Consider the following 26,360-nt stretch of genomic DNA (forward strand, 5'->3'; position numbering starts at 1 on the left):
TAGGTGCGTCCTTCTTGTTTCTCTCAAGAGGAAATGGTGCCGCTGGGTTATCTGCAAGGCAGTGTTTTGCCTGCGTTGTAACCGACCAATTTTTTGGGGTGGCTTCCCCCTTCTCGTACATATATATTCATAACATTAAACTAGACTTCAGAAGGTGACAGCGACATTTTACTCTTGCAGGCGCTTGTGTGCTTGGCTAGGACGCAGAACTTATCCAAGAACTATTGTATTTAATTCTTATTTATTCTTTCACTGCTATAAACTATTTCCTAAAGAATTAGCGCAAGGCGAACCCCACCTGTACCTCAGAGCCACACCAATTTGAATTGAAATTTGTTGTTGGGGAAAGGAAATAGCGCAGTATCTGCCTCACATCTCGGCGGACACCTGAACCGCGCCGTAAGGGAAGGGATAAAGGAAGAACTAAGAGAAGAAAGGAAGAAAGCGGTGTGATAGTGGAGGGCTCCGGAATAATTTCGACCACCTGGGGATCTTTAACGTGCGCTGACATCGCACAGCACACGGCTGCCTTAACGTTTCCGGGAACTCCGGATCAGTAGCCGAGCGCGCTAACCACTGAGCCACCACGGCGGGTATTCGGGGAACTCATGCTAACGGCAGCAGCGTCCGTACACGTAGAACACCGCAAACTCATCGGTTTCAAAACGACAGCAGATGACCTGGCAAAAACTCCTGACTCGCACCTTACCCTCCCCAGCCTTACTTGCGATTTTATTCCCTTCTACTCAAACCCCCTACTTTTCCCCCTGTGGGGCCCCGAGAGTCGCATTCGATCATATGTTCATCTGCCGCAAGTGCAACCACCGCCCCAATGGGCCCTCGCGGACACAGAGGGGTGGGAGGTCGAGGTCTCTAGCTCCAACCCGGCCTCGCAACTGAGGCTGATGCAGTGGGCGGAGAAGGTCGCCGTCAGACACGGGCTACCGGCCACCACCCACGACAAGGAGCCAGCCCAACTCTTTGAACTATAAAAGCTCCGAAAATAATAAAGTTTTTCACCACCACCACCGCAAACCCCGTGATTGCTTGCTGTCCACTATACACGCCTCAACCCCACACCACGCCCTCACATCCCTCCTCGCGGCACCGGTCACGCCAGACGCTAACGTAATGTTGATCAATAAAGAACCATGCAATACCATGTGGGACCAAGGGCTACCCTACACCCCCGCTACTAACCACAGTTACTAAATACTCTGACTGCCATTGCATTTGGTACCACAGGCAGATGTTGGGGGAAAACAAGCAAAGAGGATAAACAGTGCATGAATTCTTTGCACTTATCAATTATTGTGCCAGCGCTAATCCGACTGGTATCAACCCAAAGCAAGAAAGTCCGTTGTCTGGTCGCATTCTCAGTTCGCTTAGCGCAGGCGCTCGTATCGTCGTCTTCTACATAACAGAAATCCTTGCTTTTGAATGTAGTAAACATTCTCTGCAGTTTTTTTTTTTTTGAAGCGAAAAGCTTTACTACGCTATGTAAAGCAGTCGCCGCGTAGGCCGGATAATGACCTTGAACGACTTTCAGTCCAACAACCAACCACGTTAGCCGTGTATGGCCATGTGGCACAGTTGTCGTGTCGAACCCCTGACTTTGACCGATTACCTTTTAGTTGACCTCCGACATTTGGGTTGACCTTTCACTTTAAGAATATACGATGCGCTGATGTGAAGCCACGTGATGACATCCAATGGTGGCGTCGTAAGACCATGTGAAACCACATCATGGCCACGTGGTCGTGTGGGTATATATAGAACGGCTGTCGCGAGCGTGTAGCGGACCATGGTATCTGATACCTCATTTAAATCTTCTGGGGGTCCTTGGACCAAAGATATTAAACTTATTTTTGGAATATGGCGGAGTTCTTGGCTTGAAGCACTCTGGCACGGGTCGGCCCGGTATTGCACTGCCTCCGGGATCGGCCCGGGGCATATTAGCGCGCGCCTTTCTCTTCTATCTTGGCTCTCCTATCATTTAACTCTCCCACTTTAAACACGTGGCAGCGAGCGTGGCTTCGCTTGAGCCAGTAGGCAGGCCCGTGCACTTTCGTTTTCTTTCTTCCTATCAGCAGCAGCACTAGCAGTAGTAGCGTGTAGTGGAGCTGCCATGGACGAGCCTCAGACGCTTAGCAAGCGTCCTTGGTCTTCGCTGAATTCCAGGGTTTGCCAAGATTAAGCCACTGCCAATTTTTTTTTTCGAAAACGCGCAACCTCGTGTCTAATGTTCTGTTGCTCTGCCCACTGTTGTGGTCCATTCTTGTGGCTCACTGTTCTGCCCACCGACGTGGCGGACAGCCCTCCGCGGACTTCGTAACCTGGCAGAAGCTTTCTTCCTGCACACAGCTGCGAGCAGACATGCGTGCCACTCCTTGCCAAAAAAGCACCAACAGCTATGAAATAAAATTTTCTGTCGGTCCAGCTTCGTTTCTACTGGCCGTATACGTGTATTACTTAGGCGCTCCCGGCATGCATACATACTCTTTAGACCATTTATTTCTATATAGTGGTCACCCGTGTATGCTTCTCTGAATTATCGATTGGTTTCGGAGATGGACTGTGATATTCTGGCACATAATTGAGGCATAAACAGCCGCGGCTTGTTTGAACTATTTGTTTGCAATATAGAGGCATGTCGATGTTTGTCATCGGGTATGTTACCTACCCTGTCCTGAAACCAATTTTACCCTCAGCATCGAGCCCGCCGCGGTGGCTCAGTGGTTAGGGCGCTCGACTACTGATCCGGAGTTCCCGGGTTCCAACCCGACCGCGGCGGCTGCGTTTTTATGGAGGAAAAACGCCAAGGCGCCCGTGTGCTGTGCGATGTCAGTGCACGTTAAAGATCCCCAGGTGGTCGAAATTATTCCGGATCCCTCCACTACGGCACCTATTCTTCCTTTCTTCTTTCACTCCCTCCTTTATCCCTTCCCTTACGGCGCGGTTCAGGTGTCAGCTGATATATGAGACAGATACTGCGCCATTTCCTTTCCCCTCCCCCCAAAAAAACAAAAAAACCCTCAGCATAGAATAATCATAGCTGACCTGTCTGCTATGTGGCCTCGCCGCTCGTGGCAATGAAGCAGTTCCCCACTATCTGAAGAACACAGCACGCAGCAGCTTCGTCCAAATGAAAGCGTTGAAAAGTTAGGGGGAAAAAATCTAAACGTTGTCCAGCTCGTTTAGAACAAACTAACCCATTCTTTGGGAAGCGAGATGAGCTGCCCAGTCTCAGAAGCGGCCAATTATGGTAGAGGTGGGCGTTTAAATAGATTGTCTAAAAGCGGAAACGGCACGCGCAGCTGTTGAGAGCGAGCAGTTTGAGGATGACTGATGGTGGGTGGGACGAGCAGAAAGGCATAAGAGTAAGAAGCTGAGGTGGGTGTGTGGGGTGGCAGACACGGAGATATGAATGCCTGCCGTTGTGATTACAAACAGAGAGAGAGCCACACAAGATAGCCTGCACTGAGAGTTGTAAGCGTACATTCATCATCGAGGAACCGCAGGCGTGCTTTTTTAAAAAAAGTTACAGGCAAAAAAATGTTACCGAGGTGTACAGAAAAGCCGCTCTGAAGCTGCGTGAGCGTCGGTGCGTGTCCAGGAAAAGAAACATGAAAGACAATGTTGGAGTGTTTCCTTTTTTTTTTCGGATCTTGAGAACGCGTTAACACGTGAAGCAACGATACGATGGATCTTCGATCGTATTTATGGAGGAAAAACGCCAAGGTGCCCGTGTACTGTGCGACGTCAGTGTACGCTAAAGATCCCCAGGTGGTCGAAATTATTCCGGAGCCCTCCACTGCGGCACCTCCCTTCCTTTCTTCTTTCACTCTCTCCTTTATCCCTTCCCCTATGGCGCGGTTCAGGTGTCCAACGATATATGAGACAGATACTGCGCCATTTCCTTTCCCAAAAAACCAATTATAATTATATATATTCGATCGTTCGGCTCTGTTGTGCTTTGTGTTTATCTCTTGTTTCAACTGATATATTTCGGAAGTTTGCTGCAGGGCTTTTTTAAGGGTTGCGTACAAGCGTGGTTTCTATTGGTTCTCGAGTTCCTAGCTGAACATTCGTATTGGCTGTACATTCGATAGGATGACGTACGGCAGCCTTCGTTTTCGTACGATGCATTTTGTAGTCTTGCGTAGCTTTTAAAGCTTCCGAAAAACGGAACATCCTGGCATCTTCGATCACCACCATCAAACTGAACACTAACCTAAAAGAGGGTGGATTTATTACGCGAAGCGATAAATCGTATTTTTTGACATCTAAAGCAGTGGGGGATTTATTGCGCAAGTGTGTTCATTCAGCGAGTAAATACGGTAATGTATCAACTCCATATGGTATAAACGTTCTGCCCTAAACTATGAATAAATAATCTAAACCCGAGAACAATATATACACTTACAGCTTCGAAAGGTTTCATACATATCTCAGAGCTGCAAGGCTACTTCATACCAGTTGTTGCTGCCCAGATGTTAAGTTAGGCACAGTAGAGACGAGAAAATTAACGTTTCCAAAGGTGTGCTCTCAGCGCACCTGATTTGTTGCTAAATTGGTGCTTTTCAGTCATAGTGGTTGAACTCGAAATAGATGGCCTGTGCTGATCTCAGTTAATGGCAGCAAATATAAAAAAAAGAAATCGGACAAGAAATATTTCACAATTCACTTTGTAGGGACAAGCTCAATCATTGTCTCACGAGTCACGCCTTCCGTCACGACTCTAAAGAACTCCGGCGAACTTACTTCCATTTGCGGCTCCGAGGAAGACGTCAAGAGGAAGCGGCAACAGGAGCCTCGCTATCTCCATCCTTGATCAGCACGACCCGTAAGAAGCGTGGCTATCGTGCCACAGCCTGGCGCTATGAACCGCGATGATGAGTTTTGATCGCCCCCAGAGATAAGAGCAGACAGAGCCGATCGTGAGATTAGTTTGCTGTGGGCTTTCAGCTGCGATAGAGAAATAATGGCTGCCACATTCTGAGTGGCGGTAGCAAAGGGTTGAAGCCCTTTAAATGAAGAAATTCTCGCGTTTTGCCGTCTCGCCACAAGATCAGATTTCAGAACGAGAGGCAGCCTGTTCGGCTTCCGGCGTGTTCTCACGGCGTCTTGGTGGTGGTAGTGGTTTTATTAAAAAATAATAGTAAAAAGGAAGGAAAAGATTTTTGCTAGCCCCGGCATCTGTCATCGATACTAAAGCACCTGAGCTGGGGCAGCGGAAATAAAGGACAGCAGGCAGAATGGAGAAATGAAATGAAAGAGGTGAGGGGACAGGAATAGAGGATAGGGGGAGAAGTAATATATACTACAAACTATTTACACAATAAGAAATGTGTCCAGGTTGTGCGCGTGATTAGTTCATTTTAGAGGAATTAAATCACACACGCGCACAGCACTGTGTTGGTTACAACTGGAGTGTAACCAACGCAGTGCTGTGCGCGTGTGTGATTGGGAGAAAACCGGAAGTCGCTGTGCAAACATCTTCTCACCTCCTTGGAGTCTTGGGCGCAGTTCGGCCTCAAGCCTGCAAAGAAATCTAGCGCGTGAGCATTCGACGCTTGAGTAGCAGCTCCATAGGTCATGGAAGCAGGAAAGGGGATCGACTGTTAATGAAAAACACCGACGTTGCAGTGGCAAAAAAAAAAAAACGCCAAAGCGGAAGGCGCCCATTCTGGGGACCACTTGCGTTAATCCTTACTTCATACCAAATAAATGGAAGCTCCCCATGCACTCTATCTATTAAAATTCGACGCTTTCACTGGGCCAAAACTTCGACGTCAGCGGAGTCTGACACAACTTGCTACCTTCATGAGAACTGGGTTGAGTTATGCAATAACGTGGATGTGGGGCAATACGTAGCAAAACTACTTTTGGAAAGTAATTAAAATAAATTACCAATTACTTGCTTAAAAATCGCGAAAATGATATTACATTTAACTACAAATAACATCTCCCAGAAACTAACGACATAACGTTACTATTACCTCAGGAACGTTAATTACCTTTAAATTACTTTTCTAATTTTGGTGCGTGGAAAAAAAGGATATTGGGTAGCTAGCCACAACTTAGACACAGTTAAAAAAAAAACTCGGCCCAAAAGGAATTAGTACCAGAAAATTAGGTTCCAAACTACGTCGCACACCATTTCACTCTTTTCACGCCAAATTTGGTTCCCGTGAACTTTGACCTTTGATAACAATAAGCAGCGCGAATAGAAAAGGATGAACACAAGGCGACAGGACCGGAGCTGTTGTCTTGTGTTCGTCCTTGTCTATTCGCGCTCCCTCTTACCATTATGCATTCTGACCAACAAGCCCAAATCAAGGCTCTTGTTGACCTTTGCCCACTGTCTACAGAATGCGCTCTGCGCCAGCATAGTGCGCGTGCATTTCGTCTTGTTCATTTCAGAAGATGTGCCTTCTGCCGACTCTAACATCGACCTAACAGCCTGCCGCCCTAATTCGGCGTCTTGTCATGTAAGTATGTAGCCGGCATGCCACGTGCAGATCAACAGCCCCGCAGAAACGACAGGGCAGTATAAATGTCTCGTCGAGGCCCGTCAGTGCATGCCTTGGCTGCCTAGGAATCAGTGCAATAAGTTGTTGCCACAAGATGCTTGAGCCTCGTGCTTCCCCCCCCCCCCCCCCCCACTTCGCTCCCACAACCTAACAGGACGACAACAAGATCGCGGTGGTCTGGCGAACCGCTGCACAATTCGGACAGGAGCTGTCCGTAACTTACAGACGACTTCTCTCGCACGCGTCGCGTTGTGTGTGAGCTTATGCAGTGCTGGAAGGTACCTCTTTGTCATAAGTTTAGTGCCCCGGGAGATTGCTTCTGAGTCACACCGCGTGGTATGTAATGCATCGTTAGTCTTCAACGTTTCCTGTGGTTTTCATCTAAAGCACACTGAGTTAGCCCAATGCTCCAAGTGCCACTATTTTCAACCGTACTACAGCGTTCACTATAGGGCATTGCAACCGGCCTGGTCAACGGCAAGACTGGGTTGAAATATTACAAAGCCGACGGATTCGTCATGCATCGCTTGACCTGTGGAGATACGTCGGAAAGGAATATGATGCACTGAAACATGACACATGTCTAGTTTATCTTTCTGCTTGATTGCTGATTGGTTGCGTTTTGTATTTCAGAGTATATATAACGTTTTCTGCCCAGATTTGGAGTTATAATTTTCATAAACTTTTATAAATTTACAAACTTTGCACAGATACACTAAGTGTATTTGCAATCACTACATAATTCTACGTATAACCACGTCTTAACTATTACTCGCATGCGTTGCCTGCCGCGTAAGCCTGCCTACCGCGAATCGCCCGCGTCCGTCAGTACGTTAGCCTCGATCCCGGAAACTTGGGGAATAGCCCCGCATCCCCAACCCCTTAAGCGACGTCATCAGGAAGAGTGTCTCATTTAGGCAGGGCAACACAAAAAAACTTCATTTCTGTTCTTAACACCGGAAGCCTGCTAATAAGGCCTGTGCTGTATGCCATAATCCTTATAGTTTCGCTATATAAGCTGCTTACTCATAATCGTCCACAGTCTAAGAGTTGCCGAGTCAAATAGCTTCAGCGTATGTTATGAGCTTATGGCGGCAGCGTTAATAATGTACTTGCGCTGCGGGTTATGGGTGCACTGCCTGATCGCAGTGGCAGTTTGCGCGAGTGTATCTGCAAAGCGCCGGTCGGTGCAGCATTTTCCGTTTTCCCTCAGTTCGGTTCAGTAGCCGGTACGCTTAGGAGTTTGATGGGCAGGAGGGACATCAGGCAACCGCATTTCTTCGGAGTTCGCAAGGATGTTCTATATCTGTAATCTTCACCATGGGATATAAATCGAGTCTTAATAATAATAATTGGTTTTGGGGGGAAGGAAATAGCGCAGTATCTGTCTCATATATCGCTGCACACCTGAACCGCGCCGTAAGGGAAGGGTAAAGGAGGGAGTGAAAGAACAAAGGAAGAGAGAGGTGCCGTAGTGGAGGGCTCCGGAATAATTTCGACCACCTGGGGATCAGTCTTTATAATCAGGTCTCCTTAAAGATTTAGACGGTCGAAAGCGCGACCATAGATCAGAGCCCATAGTAATTTTGATTTCGTTGCCGCCGAAGCTCGGCAGGTGTCACTGAGTACCAAACCTTTGTAGTATGATTGGTTGAAAAAAAAAATACTGTTATTGCTGAGCTTAATAAAGCCTTCCTTTTGGATTGTCTTAGTTTGATCTTTTGGAGCTTTTCTATTTGATCGAAACATCAGTAAATGGCCATTTGTGCATTTCGCCTTCATCGGAAGCTCATTTGATTGGTTCTGGAGTTTTACATCTATGTTGTCCTTTCTGAAATTTTCTGCGTAGAGACATTGTGGCGGAGCCATTAGCTGTGTTTTACGCGACCACCTAAAGCGTTCATGATGCAACCTTTCATCACCGTCAGCCGCCGCGGTGGCTCAGTGGTTATGGTGCTCGGCTGCTGACCCAAAAGACGCGGGTTCGATCCCGGCCGCGGTGGTCGAATTTCGATGGAGGCGAAATTCTAGAGGCGCGTGTACTGTGCGATGTCAGTGCAAGTTAAAGAACCCCAGGGGGTCAAAATTATCCGCAGCCCTCCACTACGCGTCCCTCATAGCCTGAGTCGCTTTGGGATGTCAAACCCCCACAAACCAAACCAAATCTTTCATCGTCGACGGAATCTCCATGACAATGACGTAACAACTGTATCTTTCAGAGTCACAACCCGAGGACCGCCATTTTCTCCGCTGCCCGAAGGCCCAGGAACTGGACGTGCTTTCATCCATGTCTTACACATGTGTTTATTTCGTGCAGCTTCAGCCATTGAGCAATTCTGAAGAGATCGTAATTACAGGGCTGCCTTCCGGACATCTGCTGCTGGAGCAGTGCTTCAGGCTTTTAGAAGAAGCAAGAAGGCTTCTCAAACTTACTATCGATGCTTTGGTGACCCGCGTTGCGTATTATTTCAGAGACAGTAATTCATTTCGCAGCGAACGCACCGATAAAGCATTGGGGAAGAAATGGAGGTGCTTTTGAGTTCTTGTTTACTGTTTTTCTCCAAGGGACAAGCCCACAGAAGGTTGCTTGGGCCGGGAACATGTGAATCAATCAAGTTGTTCACGGTAATTATATTTCCCAAAACTCAGATTGTCGTAAGATGTAGGGGCAATTCTCTAGGTAAGACATTGGAATGGTAAAGCCATCGAAACGATAAAAACTCAGCCTTCTTGAAATGTTTGTTTAGAAATATACACAAACTTGCGTTGAGATAACTATTGTCTTACCGTTTTCCAGCTGCTTCCTGAAAATCAGGCGTCGACTTGGCATTGCTTTTTAACTACCTTTGGTAATGTGGGTCATGAAGGATGCAAACTGCTTCGTGCATCAAAGTCACGGTAAACTTTGCGAACTCTGGAACCTTTAATTCCTACAGACTTTCTTAAAGTTTGTTCAGGCGGAATACGGAAGCTTGTTTACCTTTCGCTCATTACTATGCGGACTCTGTATAGCCAGCCTAAGTGAGCGCCCGACCTTCTGCGAAGCGTGACTCTTGAAGAAAGAAAAAAGGAGAAACAAACAGGACGGTTGCTCGTTAAAGTTAACCTGAAAGGAGTGGACACGAAATTTGTTCCCTTCATTTACACACTCTGTACAGCGTGCTTCTTTGCTAAGGGAACAGGCGGTTCATTACTTATTCATGAAGTCCTCGATCACTAAGCCACCGTCGAGGAACCTAGGATAGTGGGATGCCAATTTACTCTGCCCACTGCATAAGAAGCACAATAGCCCAGGACAAAAAAGTCGAAGTCTTGGTCCGGACAGACGACAGAAACGTTAAGGAAGCAATTCAACCAAAGTGAGTTGCATTGTCTGGGTCTATTGGAAGAAAGTATCTCCTTCCTCTTAAATTTGGGGATGCGCTCACGACAGAAAGAGCTTTTTATGTAGAAGACAAACTTTTTAATATAAAGATTTGACACACATAAGAAAACATTGAAAGTGTAAATAAGACGCTTAGAAAAAAAAGATAATTGTTGATTAATCATTCTTCTTTTTAATACTTGTTCACAACAAATTAAAGGAATTTAGTTCGCGCTCAGGATGCAACATTTATGACTGAATGCAAAGGGTATTCAACACAGGAGCTTTCGCTGCAGAAGTACTTGTAACTAATGAAAATACTGAGTGATTGAAGTGCTTACGAGTAAGACTAATAATAATAATAATTGGTTTTTTGGGGAAAGGAAATGGCGCAGTATCTATCTCATATATCGTTGGACACCTGAACAGCGCCGTAAGGCAAGGGATAAGAGAGGGCGTGAAAGAAGAAAGGAAGAATTAGGTGCCGTAGTGGAGGGCTCCGGAATAATTTCAACTACCTGGGGATCTTTAACGTGCACTGACATCGCACAGCACACGGGCGCCTTAGCGTTTTTCCTCCATAAAAACGCAGCCGCCAACAATTTCGGCAAGTTAAGTCATGACCAACACAAGGGCTTAAATACATGTGGTTCTTTAGCCTTTTCATGCTATTCTGTGGCTGGCATACTTCGAACCTTCCTGGCTATTTACAATTCGAGAAGCACTTGAGAAGTTGAGAGCGTATTAAAACGTAGTGAGAGCTTTTGCACAGTGCTCCCGTTCTATCCTGGCAGTCTAATACCCGTGGAATTTTGCAGAACTCTGTGGATTAATTAAGGAAGCCGTAACCTTCTCTTGCTACGACACTTGCACGAGTGCCAGCATCACTTAGAGCGCCGTGACAAAGCGAAAACTCTTTGATCAGATGGGTTTACGATATTTAGAAGCAAACTAAGAGTTTCCAATATGGCTTGATGTTAGAGATGGTAGTGCTGCCTTTGAGTTCGGCACTTATGTACCGGTGACGCCTACCACTCTGCTTTATCGCATTCATACTTTGAGCAGCCCTGACGAATTGCCCTCAATGCCATAGATGTCATGATGGCCTACCAACCATCACGTTTTGCAACGGTCAGAGTGCGAAACTTCGCCACGCAGGTGTAGTGGAAAGTTTCGAGTCTGGTGTGGTCAGAGCTACCTTTGAATAAAGCGCATACGCTCTCAGGAACTATGACATTCAAGCCCATGGCCGCCTATCGCGATGGTCAAACTTAAGGAGTCGCGGGCAAGTGTCCAGAATAGACATGACTGCATGGTGTCGAACGTAGACTTGCAGCGTTCCGCGCATTTTTTCAGTTGATCCCACTGCATCGGCAACGCCCTGGTTGTGCTCGCACGGTTGGCACGATACCAAGGCTGATAGCTTGGTTTAAATAGTTATGAAATTATCGAGGCTCACGCATATTTCTTAACATAAACAACAATTAACGGCTTCTTTCTCAGGTTGTTTTGTATTTCTAATGTTTATTTCAAGGTCTAAATTTTCCTCTTAATACCAAACAAATCATTGTAACCAGCATTAGCCGTGAAAAGTCAACGAACCTCCCACAATCCTGGCCAACGCCATCTCCCGAAACCGCTTCAGAAACCGCATTCATCCCGACCTCGCCTGAAAGGTCCTCGCGTTCTGGGCGCGCGGATCGAATTCGCTCATGCCGAACCCACGGAGCGCTTAATCAAATCATTTTCAAGCCGCGGAATGTCGAAGCCCGAGCGTCCTGCGCGAACTCAACGAAAGAATCCGGATGAACACAAGTTCCTTCGTAAAAGATTGGTCTCGCCATTCAGCAATTAACTAATTGGTTTCCCGCCGCCCGCTCTTTCGCTAAATGAGAGGCACTCCGTCTCTCAAAGCCTCCATGCCGACGGCCAACGCTTACATACAGGCACGCAGCATTTCAAGTGTGCTTCCCGCATTGGGCATCAGCTTCGTACAAAAGGCTCGGCTCGGCTTGTCCGCGCATGCGCCGCCGAAGGAAGAGAGGAGGATGAGAGAGAGGAGAGTGTTTGCAGAGAAAGCGATGTTTGTGCCCCTAATTAAAATTTACGAATGCCGCTGCCCATTTACCATTTCCACCTTAGCCTCTGTTTTACCCACTCTCTCGCGCTTAGCCTCGAGTTTGGTGCCCAAAGTGGGGAAGCGCCCCACCCCCACCCCCCGACCTCCTCCTTAGTGCGTCGGTAAGCGGGCGCTTTTGGGGACTCCCCGGAGCGCACTGGGCTCTGGTGTACGAGTGCACTTTCGTCTTGCCTGCGTGCGTTAGCTGTGCGCAAACGTGCCGCTTCCTTGATGAGGATGGATGAACGTCGTGTTGTCTGGGAAACCCCGGCTGAAATGTGGACAGAGGGGCGTTTAAAGGGAGAAGAGGAATGGGTGAGGGACCCTGGCGAATACTCGTCCTATGTTCTGTTTCCTTTGGATATGTTTCTTGCAAGAAGCATATGTTCCATGAGGAACAAAAAATTACTTGATGATTAGGATGCTCTATAATGCGAATTTTCATCGCCGCTGTAGAAGTATTTCCATTTTGTGATATATGGAGGTCAAGCATTTGAGAGAGACATGTCCACGTATATGTACAGTTACTGGCCACTTTTTTTTTATTTACCAGCCATGCTCGCTGATCAATTAGCACTCCTCTTCCATATGTTGAAGGGGGGGGGGGGGGGGGTAACATAATAATAATAATAATTGGTTTTTTGGGGAAAGGAAATGGCGCAGTATCTGTCTCATATATCTTTGGACACCTGAACCGCGCCGTAAGGGAAGGGATAAAGGAGGGAGTGAAAGAAGAAAGGAAGAATAGGTGCCGTAGTGGAGGGCTCCGGCATAATTTCGACCACCTGGGGATCTTTAACGTGCACTGACATCGCACAGCACACGGGCGCCTTAGCGTTTTTCCTCCATAAAAACGCAGCCGCCGCGGTCGGGTTCGAACCCGGGAACTCCGGATCAGTAGTCGAGCGCCCTAACCACTGAGCCACCGCGGCGGGGAGGGGGGTAACATCCCGTAACCTTCCTGAGGTTCTGAATACCGGCCCTTAACGCCGAGACTCAACCCATGGAACGGGCAGGGCAAAGGTGGCCTAGTAGTCGCAGCACCCTCCTCGAATGCAGGAGGTGGTGAGAGATGCGGGATGTTCCGGGCAGCAAGTGCTGGGCTCCTATAATAATAATAATAATAATAATAATAATAATAATAATAATAATAATAATAATAATAATAATAATAATAATAATAATAATAATAATAATAATAATAATAATAATAATAATAATTGGTTTTGGGGGAAAGGAAATGGCGCAGTATCTGTCTCATATATCAGCGGACGCCTGAACCTCGCCGTAAGGGAAGGGATAAAGGAGGGAGTGAAAGAAGAACGGAAGAAAGAGGTGCCGTATTGTAGGGCTCCGGAATAATTTCGACCTCCTGGGTATCTTTAACGTGCACTGACAACGCACAGCACACGGGCGCCTTAGCGTTTGACCTTCATAAACACGCAGCCGCCGCGGTCGGGTTCGAACCCGGGAACTCCGGATCAGTAGCCGAGCGCTCCACGAAAACGTCAGGATCCTAATTTGGCGGGAAAGTGATAACAACCGACGAGATAGTGTCATTTCTCATGTGTTTGAATTTCAAACCATACATTTTTGCCGAGTGGGATCACGGCGGTGGGCTTGTGTACGCCGACAATATCGCAGAACTAAGCAAAAAGATAAGAAAACTTAACCGCAAAGGTCGCTTATGAGGAAAGGCGCAGTAACCGTCTTACGCTCGGTGGACGTCTCAACCACGAATTGAGACATTTTTTTAAAGGGGTGAAAAAAGGCAGGTATAACGAGTTGCCATAACGGAGGGCTCAAGATTTAATTACTAGGCTCGAGGACAAAGTTATCAGAGTAAGTAACTTACAAATACGCCTATACACCTCTCCTGCATTCGTCGTCGTTATCAGAGGGAGGCAACAAATTTGGGACAAGAATCGTGATGTCCATTTTTCAGTCGGTTGATGGTTCCTTAGTTCGCTCGCTGTTCGCACCTTTGTTCGAGTATGAGTGTTTCCTATCGTTTGCACCGAGCAGCCAGGCACAAATCCGACAATTCCTGAACATGTATCGTGACACTAGCCGGGCTGTGTGGATGTCCCAGCTATGCTATCTGAAATTTTGTTTGTTATCAGATATCAGACATAATGTCATACCCGCTTACTAGATATGACGTCGTATTGCCTCGCACTTCTTTTTTCGCCATGTAGATTACACCCGACAAGCGAGTGACTTTCTGCTTAACAGAGCTCCCATTATAAGTTCGCATCTTTGCTACCTGGAAATGTGAACATTTAGTTTTGTAGCTTTGTTGTAAAACATTTTATTCGCCGGGAAGAGCTTGGCAAGAAGTCGCGTTAAGTGGTCGAGAGTACATAGCCCTCGACGACTTTGTCAGCCCACTCCACCGCCAAAACTTGCGTTCTGGGGTCAGAGCTAGCCAGCACGGTCTCCCACCGCTCGAGAGAAGGAGCTGTAACTAGATCACCCGGAGGTGGCTCTATTTTGCAGTCCCACAGGATGTGATCGTAGGTAGCACGTTGGCCACAGTGTTTGCAGTTTGGGTTGTAAAGATCTGGATAAATGTGCGCGAGGAGTGATGGGGTGCGTATCGATCTCGTCTGTAGACGACGCCACGTAACCTCTTGTTCTTTAGTAAGTCTTTTGTCTGGAGGGGGAAAAATTCTCCTCTCTAGTTTAAAATGATTGGTGAGATCATGATATGTGATCATTGAGTCCTTCGTGAAATTCAGGGAGCCAGACTCATCCACTGCCCGGTCGACGAAACCTCGGGCTTTATTGTGGGCTGCCTCGTTCCCCGGATTCCCCGAATGGGCCGGGACCCATATCAATTCGGAATAATTTGGTGAGAATTTGGTTGCGTTAAGGATTCTAAGGGAGGTGTTCGTAATTCGCCCTTTAGCGAAATTATTGATACCCATTTTGGAATCGCTGAGGATGAAGCTCCCTTGGGTATGTGCTAGGGCGAGGGCTATAGCCGCCTCTTCTGCCGTTTCAGAGGATTTCGTTTTGATTGTCGCCGAGACGATGTGGTCACCATTCTCGTTCACAACCACAACTGCAAAGGCATTGGTATTTTTGTATTCTGCCGCATCTACATAAAGTGTTGCAGCACACTGTCTGTATTTCTTATATAAGGCTTTGGCTCGTGCTTGTCTTCTACCCTCATGGTGTAAGGGGTGCATGTTTTTGGGGAGTGGTTTGATTAGTAGGGCCGTCCTATAGGCGCGGGGTAAGTCTACTTTAGCATCGTTATTCGTAGGTTGAAAGTTAATTCCGAGCCTGGTTAGAATACTCCTGCCAGTTCTGGAATTGGCTAATCGCGCTGTTTGAGCCATTAAATGGGCTTTTTTCAGTTCATTGTAGGTGTTATGTATTCCTAACCTCATAAGCCTTTCGGTTGAGGCATTTAGTGGGAGTCCTAACGCAGCCTTATAGGCCTGCCGTATCATGCTATCCAATTTGTCCTTTTCTGCTTTCGAAAATTTCAGATAAGGGGTGGCATAGAGTATCCTGCTCAGCGCAAAGGCCTGCACTAGGCGGCATAAATCTCTTTCCCTCACCCCTTGTCTGCGGTTAGCTATGCGGCGGAGTAATCGCGCCGTCGCTTCTACCGTGCGTTTTAGCTTAGTGAGTGTGTCAGTATTTTTTCCATTTGTTTGTAAATACAACCCCAGTATTCTCATGGTCTGTACCTCTTTGACAGATCGTCCATTAACATAGACGTTTATTTGCGGGGGGGATGTCGTGGTACGCCTACCTCTTTGTTTACGACGGATCACGAAGAGTTCAGATTTTTGCTCAGAACAAGTGAGTTTTGTAGCGATAGCTACATTACGGTAGCATTTCGAGCCTCCCGGGTCGCGGTGGCACGTGACGGTGGCGGCCGCCGCCACCGCCACGTGGTCACATGGTTGGTCATGTGTTGGTCACGTGACCAGCCACGTGATGCGGAGCCGCTGCTGCTGCCGGCGAGCTGCCACAGCTGTGCGCACGCGCCGTGTCAAGTGGGACTAAGATGAAGAAGGAACACCCAGCGAATGGGAGCCGCGAAAGACTGACTTTGCAATTCAACTGAGCGAGTTCCACTCGGCCGGCTGTAGCTATCGCGTCACTCCAGGTTTAACCAGAGCTAAACCACCGGCAATTTTTTTTTTCAATCTGCATTTATTGAATTCTTCTGCCTCCAATTTGACACAAAGGTCTTCATTTGAATGCAATAGTTTTTAGCAAGTTTTTGTTTCCCTCGTGTGCGATTTCTTTTGTTTGTCATTGACGTCGTCGTCGACTACTGATCCGGAGTTCCCGGGTTCGAACCCGACCGCGGCGGCTGCGTTTTTATGGAGGAAAAACGCTAAAGCGCCCGTGTGCTGTGCGATGTCAGTGCACGTTAAAGATCCCCAGGTGGTCGAAATTATTCCGGAGCCCTCCACTACGGCACCTCTCTCTTGCTCTCTTCTTTCACTCCCTCCTTTACCCTTCCCTTACGGCGCGGTTCAGGTGTCCAACGATATATGAGACAGATACTGTGCCATTTCCTTTCCCCCAAAAACCAAGTATTATTATTATTATTATTATTATTATTATTATTATTATTATTATTATTATTATTATTATTATTATTATTATTATTATTATTATTATTATTATTATTATTATTGACGTCGTCTGTTCACGACTTTAAAAGCAAAGACGCAAGCAGGAAACGAATCCGAGAGAGCCAGCACTAAAGGACAGCAAAAATAAAAAGGCCCTGCCAGGCGCAAGGATGACATTGTTCTGAGCGTAGACACGCCTGACAACAGAAACGATTACAAAGCCTCGGGGAGAAATGTGGCGGAGCGGAAAGACAGGTCTCGAATCGCATATAGAAGCTAATGTTGCCGAGAAAAACGGTCTAATCTTCGTTGCCACTGGGCAGCAGAACGAACACGAACACGAAATTGCAGACCGTTAAATGGCTGAAGTGCGCGAACAATGATCAAGCCAATAAAAAAACGAGAAGAGGAAAATAATCAAATCGTAGGAAGACACTACCTTCGGCTGCCATGGAGAGAAAGCTTGCGCAAGGTTAAGGGGAAAGAATTGACTGTAAAGCTCGGCACAAAAGTTCGACAGCGACTTAAAGAGATTTCTCCCGAAATAGGGAAACAGAAAAACGAGAAAAGTGGATAAATAAAAACGGAGGTTTTAGGGATGGGAAAGCATGCGGTGGAACTGTGCAGAGTGTAAATAGGCGCGACGAAAAGAGAACGCGTTTTAAGAAAAAGAAAATAGAAGTAATTGAAGAGGCTGTGAGACCTGAGTTGGGAAGGTGGGGGTGCCTCCTATATCGGTGGACAGTAAAGTTTTTCCTGATCTCTGCACAAAAGGAAGAGGAATCGCGTTTCGGTAATGGGGAAACCGACAGGGACAAAGGGAGAGAAAAAGTTTGAGATTCAATTTTCAGACAGAGACACGCCCGCTTTGTCCAGCGCCTCCGAGCGTGGCGAATCTACTTAAATCGTCTAAGCGTCGCTCTCGGTAGCCTCCTTCTGTGTCGCTTGTTGTATCCTTGTTTCCTGTCTGTGTTCTGAGGCTCCTGGGAGTCGGAGTTCTCTGCTCGAGCCATCAATTCTCTCTGTACGCGTTGGCCTAGCTCTAAATGTCATTGGTTCTGAGGGATCACCATGACTGCAGCGATTGCTGTCAGCCTGTAGCGCCTTCCTGTAGATGCTCCCACAGCCTGTCAGTGAAGCAGACGAATACAAACCTTCAGTTGGAAATGGCGAGTTTTAAGCGAACAAAGGGGACGTCTCGACAGGGACGTTTTGTGTAAGCCTCACCCTTATCCTGATCAAAGTAAACGCTTCAACCAGAAATAAGATAGGACAAGAAAAGCTAATAAATACAAAGAAGACAAAAGCTACAGCCAAGAAAATGAAAGCCGCTTTAGAAGACAACTTCAGATGGCTTTATGCCCCGTCTCATCTTCGTGAAAACATTTACTGCCCCATAAAAAGTTAAAAAAAGCAAACAAAAAGTCCGGTATCTCGTCATGTTTGCTCTATGTTTCTTTTGCTTTGTCGTCCTAAGAACGCACTATTATACGGGCTATGGTGTCACCATGCGTTCTACAATCGCTTTTTCTGGGAACGTAGGTCTGGAAAAGAATCTTCCTCGTTAGGTGAGAACGCGACTCACATTGAAAAGCGAAAGCGTGCCGAACCTTCATCGACTTTTCTATTGCGTGCAAATCTTGGAGAGGAGCTCAGTGGCCCTCTCGCATCGGCGCGCGGTGCTGAGACTACACCAAGCTAGAAGTTTACGAATCGATTCATTTAGTGGGTGAACTTTGACTCCTGATATAAAGGAAGACATCAAATGATGTCGATTTCGAAAATGCTGTCGACATTTACTCGAGCAAACGCCTCTGCTTAGAGACTTCCGCGGTTGGGTAACATACTCCGTGAAGCTTATAAAACATTGTCGCATTGACTGAAGTTGGGAAATTATAATCGAACAAATATTTGAGTAATTCCCCATTCAGAGGACTGAGCCAAGGCTACATTTTTAGCGCAGGAATTCCCTCTTGTAACGTGATCGTAAACCTCCGTAACACGACCAACGCTAGGCAAGGAAAAATATAAGTACAGGCAAAATCGAGGGAAAAGGGTCATACTGTGCTTGCAATGTCTAACTGCGGCCTCCAGCAGAGCAAAAAAAAAAAATAACCAGCTCTCTTCTCCATTTATCAGGCGTAGGAGTTTCTCGCAATGATTCATTTTCTCGCCGAGATGAGAGCGTAAATTTTCATTAGCAACAATAATTGGTTGCCGTTGACCTGTGTGTCCCTTCAAATGAGGTAGAGTTTTTTTTAATACATATTCAGCCCAAAAGAAATCCCCCAAACTTTGCCACCTCGTAGCAGAGAAACTATGGGCAATCGAGTTTTTTTCACCCGGGAAGTTGTTTGTGAACGCAACATTTTCACGTATCATAAGATGCCACCATAAGAATCATTACATCCGCAGACCCCTCATCGGGACGCTTGTAGTTTTCTGCGAATTAATGACAAAAAACGCGCACGCTTTCTATTACGATGTCAGGTATTCCGTGCCAGCGCAAGACAAACCTAAAATTGATGATGGCCTAGCCCTGCCAGGCCAGGATATACGTAGCGTAAGCGCGGCGACATCTGGTTCGGAAGAGTTAATATATGAAAGGCGCACATTCACTCATCATCATCATCACCAGACTGACCACACCCACTGCAGGGCAAAGGCCTCTCCCACCCCATGTCTCTCTAATAAACCTTGTCCTTCGCCAGCTGCGCCCACCCTATGCCTGAAAACTTCCGAATCTCATCCGCCCACCTAACCTCCTGCCGCCCCCTGCTACGCTTGCCTTCTCATGGAATCCACTCCGTTACCCTTAAAGACCAGCGGTTATCTTGCATTCACAGTACATGCCCTGCCCAAGCCCATTTCTTCCTCTTTATTTCGACTAGGATGTCAGTAACACGCGTTTGTTCCCTCACCCACTCTGCCCGCTTCCGGTCTCTTAACGTTACACCTATCATTTTTCTTTCCATGGCTCGCTGTGCTGTCCTTAACTTAAGCTGAACCCTTTTCGTTAGCCTCCACGTTTCTGCCCCGTAGGTGAGTACCGGTAGAATACAGCTACTGTACACTTTTCTCTTGGGGGATATTGGTAACCTGCTACTCATGATCTGAGAGAACCTGCCATATGAGCTCCACCCCATTCGGCTACTTCGGCTACTTTAACTGTCTTATCCACATTGCTAATGACATTGCCCTCCTTGCCTCTTAACGCATACATTAGTTGTTCCCTATGCCTAGTTTCCACTTCACTGCTTTTAGGCTACGTCCGTTCTTTAGAGCGTGCTCGTTCCTCTCCATATTAAGCCTCCTTATGTCGGATACCTTGTGCTTATTTATGCTGCGCCTTTATTCACGGTTAAACATCAAGCCGCCGTGGTGGAGTGGTAGCGTCTGAGAGAACGCCAAAGGCCCTGGTTTGATTCCCAGCTTCGACACAGGGCTCTTTTAATTCACCTTTGTGACGTCACTTGTCCTGGCGCATGCGCAGCAAGGCTGTCCAGGATGCACGCGAAACTGGTCAACCTCGGACAGTGTAGCTTACGCTACAAAAACAAGACTTCGCAACATATTGCGAGATTAGACCATTCCCTTCAATAAGTTTATAACAGCATCAAACAATATTTCACAGTTACCTCGCTATTAAAAGTGCTACCCAAAAAACTTCGCCTCTAAACTTTATCCTTTCTATGTGAAGCCTTGTTATTCCGCTAAGTCGCATTGTTGTGAAACATTCACATGATGCTCACTCATTAACATATTTACCACTGTGATCCTTGGGAACAATGCCACGCACAGAATACCCACCCCGTAAGACTCGCAACACCTCTTTCCACACGCAGCTCGAAAAAGCAGGACGGAGTGGGATGCCAGAATTCATTCAACAGAGGCCTCATTTTAGAGCTCTCGCTTAACGGAAGCAAAAAAAGAAGTGATAAAGATACGAAAAGGCGTGTAACAAATCGGCAAGCTTAACGACAGTTTTCTCATTCTCGATTCAGCTCAGCAATGATTAATACCAGCAGAGCGCTCGCTATCAGTACGCAGCGATCTACACGAACGAAGAGATGCGCTCCCGCCTCCACACACACCTCATGCACTCGCCGCTTGCGTACGAGCTGGTGTCGGTTTTTTATTCTGGCAAAAAACAACACCAATGTCCCGAGAGAAGAACGCGCTCGGGGGTAGCAGAGCCACACATCACATATGTACTCTGTAAACAAGAACAACAAGTAACCATTGCATCTCGTCACTCTTTAATTACGCAGCTGAAGCCACCAGACCTCTTTCCGCGGCGTCGCCTCGTTCGACGACCGAACCACCGTTGCACGTCTCTCTCTAGGGCTTTGGTTTCAGCCAAACAACGCATATCACTTCTTCCAGTCGTTCCCCGTGTCTTTCATTGGTTTGTTTCCGTTTGCTGATTTTTTTTTTCTTTGTCATTAAGCCTACGCGTTACTGTATCCACGCGAGGCCCCGCACGCAGCTTCTTCGTTAAAAATATAAGCGATGGCTTTCCAGTGATAAACGACCGCAGCCCGTCCACTCGTTCGCGTCGCAGTTGCTCGAACTCTTTCCCGAGAGAGTTTTAACGACAAGCCGTGCGTGCGTGCGTGCGTGCGTACAAGCGCTGTCGGATTCTGAGCTTGCGTGAAATGTGAGAATGGTGCAGTAGAAGACAAAGAAGAAAACAAACAGGAATGGTCTCTAAACACAAACCCGGCCTTCCGTGGTCGTCTCGGAATTCCGCGCAAGTATAAATGATTCCAAAACGGTCGTCTGTCAAGAAGACGCTCTCGCCCCGAAGGGAGCTGTGAAGTGCGAATTCGAGCTCGAGCTTCGAGGACTTTGATGCGTGTGTGTGGAGGCGTGACTTAGATAATGCTCGATTTGTTTTTTGTACAGTGCCTCTTTTACAAACACGCGCGTCACTCGCTCAAAGCGCGACTGCAAGCTGTAAAAAAAATGAAAAAAAAAATGTGATGAAACGCAAGAAGTGAAAGAGAAAAAGAAACAAATTCGCGAAGAGCTGTCACCGTTGTCTGCTGGCCGTGAGCGGTCCTTGAAAAGCAGAGTCGTATGAGGTCTTAAAACTGCCTCTAGCTAGCTTCGGAGCTCAGGAGGTGAGGACTCAAAAGAAATTTATGGCAACAAATAAAAAGAAAAGCAGACGGAGCGGAGGGAGACTCGTAAGAGTCACGAAGGGAGTCGCTTCTGAAGGACCGCTGACAGCTCTTTAAGACTACACCAAGCGCGGATTTGATCGCTCCGCGGATGAGAGGATATATCTCTGGGGACGCGTCTCAAAACAGTCTCCAGAATAGAGCATGACCGCAGAAAACAGACGGCGAAGGAAAGGGTGGCTGAAGGGATTGCGACAAACTGCGTTGTGGTGCAGTAAGAGAGAAGAAATACTGGGATCTAATTGAGTCGTTAACGAGGCACTTTAAAGTTCAGAAACATGATACGAGATGTGGCATACATACTGCATGAGTAATGAAACGATGCAAACAGCGCTATTCAGTTGTTGTTTTTTTTCACTTTTAATAACGCTAAACGTAAGCCTCGGTTCGCCCAATGCAGATGTGCAGTGGCTCACGGCGCTGAGCTCGGCGCATGTGAATTCGACGTGGCTGGCCGAACCGTTTAACTCTTCCCGCACTTCTTTTTCGCAGTGTTTTTGTTTCACCTATAATACTCATCAATTCGTGCGCCAAGGTATGCGCGGAAATGCGCTGCCCCCAACACGTAGCTCGAACGTGGCTCCCGCTGATTTCGCCTAACTATCTGCGCTAGGCGCAGGGCCACAACAGGCGTGTGTCTATACATGCTGGTCGTCGTGGAGAGGTGTTGCTGCAGGCTACGTTGGTGGTAGCGGTGCCGTCGGGAACTCTAGATTTGGTGGAGTAGTGCGGGAGTGCTGCCGAAACCCAAGCCAACTTTTCCGGTTCCAACTAATTCCTCTTTCCTCTTCCCGATTCAGACTTCCCGCGACTAGTACGACACGAACTAACTTCTTACCTTTTGTTTCTGTTTTTATTTCTTTCCTGCAGTTAGTCCGCCTCGAGTTCCGCTACTGTGGAGCGCGCAAACTAACTTGGAGCGAACTTGTTCGCAGCAGTCGCATTAGTGGGTGTGCATATGCAATTACGCGTAGAGCTGGAATTGTTGGTCCATTTGTTGTTGTTGTTGTTGTTGTTGTTGTTGTTGTTGTTGTTGTTGTTGTTGTTGTTGTTGTTGTTGTTGTTGTTGTTGTTGTTGTTGTTGTTGTTGTTGTTGTTTCTGAAAGATGATGGCACATACCCACGGTGGGGGATTGGCCAGGGTCCGTTTGTTGAGCTTAGGTTTGCACGTGTGCGTGCGTGCGCGCGCGCGCAGAACTCATGGCGTTTTCTTCTATTGGATGCTCATTCGCCTTAGCTTCTTGCCCCGTATGTTTATGTATCAGTTCACATCTGTTTCCTTCACTTTTTCACACACTCTTCCCCATCTGGCGCAGTATTTCCTGGGCCCCAACTTTGAAGCACATTTTCAAGCAGCGTCGAGGCATCTTTTCGCGACAAGAGGCAACGTGGGATTGCAGTTCTGCGGGCACTGCGGCCAGAATATTTCGCTACCTCGTCCCGTCACAATCTTGGGTTCCACTCGTACAGATCTGTTTGATGAAGTGTTTGATTCGGTCCGTGAGCATTTGAATGTGGTGGAGCGAGTGCCTGATCGAGTTTAGACTGTAATGACTGCAGCTCCTTCCCCTTCCCGTGAACAATGTTTTTGTTCCAGGAATTGAACAGAGCGTGCGAGTTTGGAGGCACACTTGAGTGCGCTACCGCTAGATCAAGCTGGTGTGAGAACGTATATGTGGAGCCTTAGCTTATAAAAATAAAGAAATAAATAAGAAATAAAGATAAAAATATAAAAGTAAAAAAAGACGTGACCCGGACGTGATTCGAACACGCAACCTTCTGATCTGGAGTCAGACGCGCTACCGTTGCGCCACCGAGTCCGCTGTGTTCCCGGCCGACAAAAATGCGATATGAAAATTGATTTATATATTGTGGGCTTTTATATAATCGTGTTACGACAGGCAACGGCACGAAATTTTTGGATGCGTGCTTTTCGGTTCGAATTATGCGCAAGAGAATAGTGTCCATGACTCACGACGTGGAACCTACCTACAGCAGCTAAATAATGTATAATTGAAGTTTTCGCTCCTTGTTTCAGTTTTAGCAGCAACGATGGTTGTGATGTCGCAGACGATTTAAGGCCACGTGAGCCATGCAAAAACTGCGCTATACTCTCCTTTTGTTCATTTTTTGAGCTTGTAACTCTTGGAAAGAATTGCGCAAGATTTGGCGTGTACTGAAACGAAGAAAGCAGCGACCATACAGAAATTTTTGTATTCCTCACGTCACCTCAAATCGTCTGTCACGTCACAGCCATCATTCGGCGGCTGAATTCGAAACAGAAACAGTGTGTAAGAAAAAAAATACATTATTTTGTAGTGAACATTGCACTAACCGGAAGACCTGATATTATATCCTGAATCGATCAAACTGCACAGTGGATGCATATTATATGCTGAGAGCGCCCGCCACTGCTTCTGTTCCTCCCGGAATCTTGGTTTGCTGCCATTCTCACGAGGTCAGATAAAGAGCGTTGACAGTGTCCACAAATGCTGGAGGAAAGCCTCGACGACCCCCATCAACTCAATGTCTGGACTTTCACCTGAAAGGTCGTCCCGCACAAGGGGTTGTGTCCTGGCAGGAGGAGCGAAGCTTCCACAATGAAGGCCCAAAAAACGTGTGTTGACTTATGCTATGATTATTCTTTCGACAGCGCAAAAAACAGTGCCTAAACACGGGCACAGACAATTGTTTTCATATATGTTCATTTTACGAGTCTGTTACCAAGCGTTCTCAGTGAAAGCGATCCCTCTTATTTACTTCGTGAAAGTAATTATTTTTATTGTCCGGCCGGTGACGTCGACAAAGCAGCTTCGGCACGCGCTCGCTGTTCAAATTATGGGCCGGAAAGAGAAGGAAAAAGAAAAAAACAATTTTTGTTCCATAAGAAGTGTTAGGGGGGGGGGGGGGGGGGGTGCTAGTCCAGGGCTCCAGAGGCCTCAGTACATGTCAAGCGGGCTCGGCTGATCAGCTTGAGCTAGTCTTCCAGGCTTAATAATAATAATAATAATGCAGCGTCCTTTCTTGGGACTGTTTACATTTGATGCTAGTTTGGTTTGCTGGCAAGCCCTGATGTGATACAGTGTAGCAGATTCGTTGCGTTCCGCACATTTCCGGTGTGCCACCTTGACGAGCGCGCTCATGAGTTCCAGCAAGGACTGGGCTCGCCCTGTTACCGCCACTACCACCACGCCATCTAACGAGAGCCAACTTAACTATTGGCGAAGTTTGAGCCTATAATTAAACAGGTAAACAAACGCTACGAGCACATGAAATGATGAGCGCACCTTGCTCCCTCCGCCATATCCACATCTCATCTCACAAAAATCCCGCATTCTTCGTCGAATCGAAACCAACGTGCTCCTTACCCGCACAGACTTACCCCCGTGCTCTTTATTCGGCTTCCAAGGAGACCCAAACTGCCCAAACTGCCCATATTCTACCCGCCGCGGTGGCTTAGTGGTTAGGGCGCTCGACTACTGATCTGGAGTTCCCGGGCTCGAACCCGACCGCGGCGGCTGCGTTTTTATGGAGGCAAAACGCTAATGCGCCCGTGTGCTGTGCGGTGTCAGTGCACGTTAAAGATCCCCAGGTGGTCGAAATTATTCCAGAGCCCTCCACTACGGCATCTCTCTCTTCCTTTCTTCTTTCGCTCCCTCCTTTATCCCTTCCCCTACGGCGCGGTTCAGGTGTCCAACGATATATGAAACAGATACTGCGCCATTTCCTTTCCCTAAAAACCAATTATTGTCATTATTATTATTGTATTGTTCTCACCGTACCGCAGACGCCGAGTATATGCTTTTCACGTGTAACACTGTCCAGTGCACTCTTTACCACCACCCCCACGCACGCACGCAAGCACATACACGCGCACATACATACACGCACGCACGCACGCACACAAACTGGAGCGCTTGGCCCAACTCGGTGGAGGTGGATAAACAGCGCGGCTCTATAGCTGAACAGGCGGCCCACCTTCTGGGGTCTTCAACTGGCTACGAAATAAGGTTGTTCTGACTGACTAACTCAGACTTACTCGATTAATGAGAAAGACGGAGAGTGATCAACCTTGGGGCTGCACATGGACTTTGAGACACGCTGTTTCCTTAACGTTTCCTTAACGTGCACTGCCATCGCAAAGCACGCTGATGTTTACCCGTTTCGGCTCCACAAACATTATGTCATCGGCGCGGCTGGGGTCGTATCCTACATATATGATCTGAAGACAATCTCGATGCATGGCCACTCTTTACAGAAGGGGCGCCTTTTATTTTTCGCTTTCCGCTCTTTGTAACGTGTACTTAGCCTTAGATTTCTGTTGACGTCCCGTCTGTTCTCCGCCAGATAGTTACACGCAGTGACCGAACGCTCCGCGAGTTCTACCTTGAACGATTAATAACTGGTCGCCCCACTCCAGTTGTAGCCAACACAGTGCTGTGCGCATGTGTGATTTAATTCCTCTAAAATGAATTAATCACGCGCACAACCTGGACACATTTCTTATTGTGTGAATAGTTTGTACATATTACTTCTCCCCCTATCCTC

The 26,360-nt window shown here is 47.2% G+C and overlaps 1 non-coding gene and 1 pseudogene across 1 annotated transcript; one reads left to right on the forward strand and one right to left on the reverse strand.

Annotated features, from left to right (window-relative positions):
• The first annotated feature begins 1,825 nt into the window (after nt 1-1,825).
• Nucleotides 1,826-1,954, forward strand: LOC144108939 (U2 spliceosomal RNA; annotated as a pseudogene).
• Nucleotides 1,955-23,560: 21,606 nt separating this feature from the next.
• Nucleotides 23,561-23,632, reverse strand: TRNAW-CCA (transfer RNA tryptophan (anticodon CCA)). Its single transcript has one exon. It is a non-coding gene; the product is annotated as a tRNA-Trp (tRNA).
• Nucleotides 23,633-26,360: the final 2,728 nt, after the last annotated feature.

Source organism: Amblyomma americanum, chromosome 10 (genome assembly GCF_052857255.1).
Source record: "Amblyomma americanum isolate KBUSLIRL-KWMA chromosome 10, ASM5285725v1, whole genome shotgun sequence".
NCBI classification, from domain to species: domain Eukaryota; kingdom Metazoa; phylum Arthropoda; class Arachnida; order Ixodida; family Ixodidae; genus Amblyomma; species Amblyomma americanum.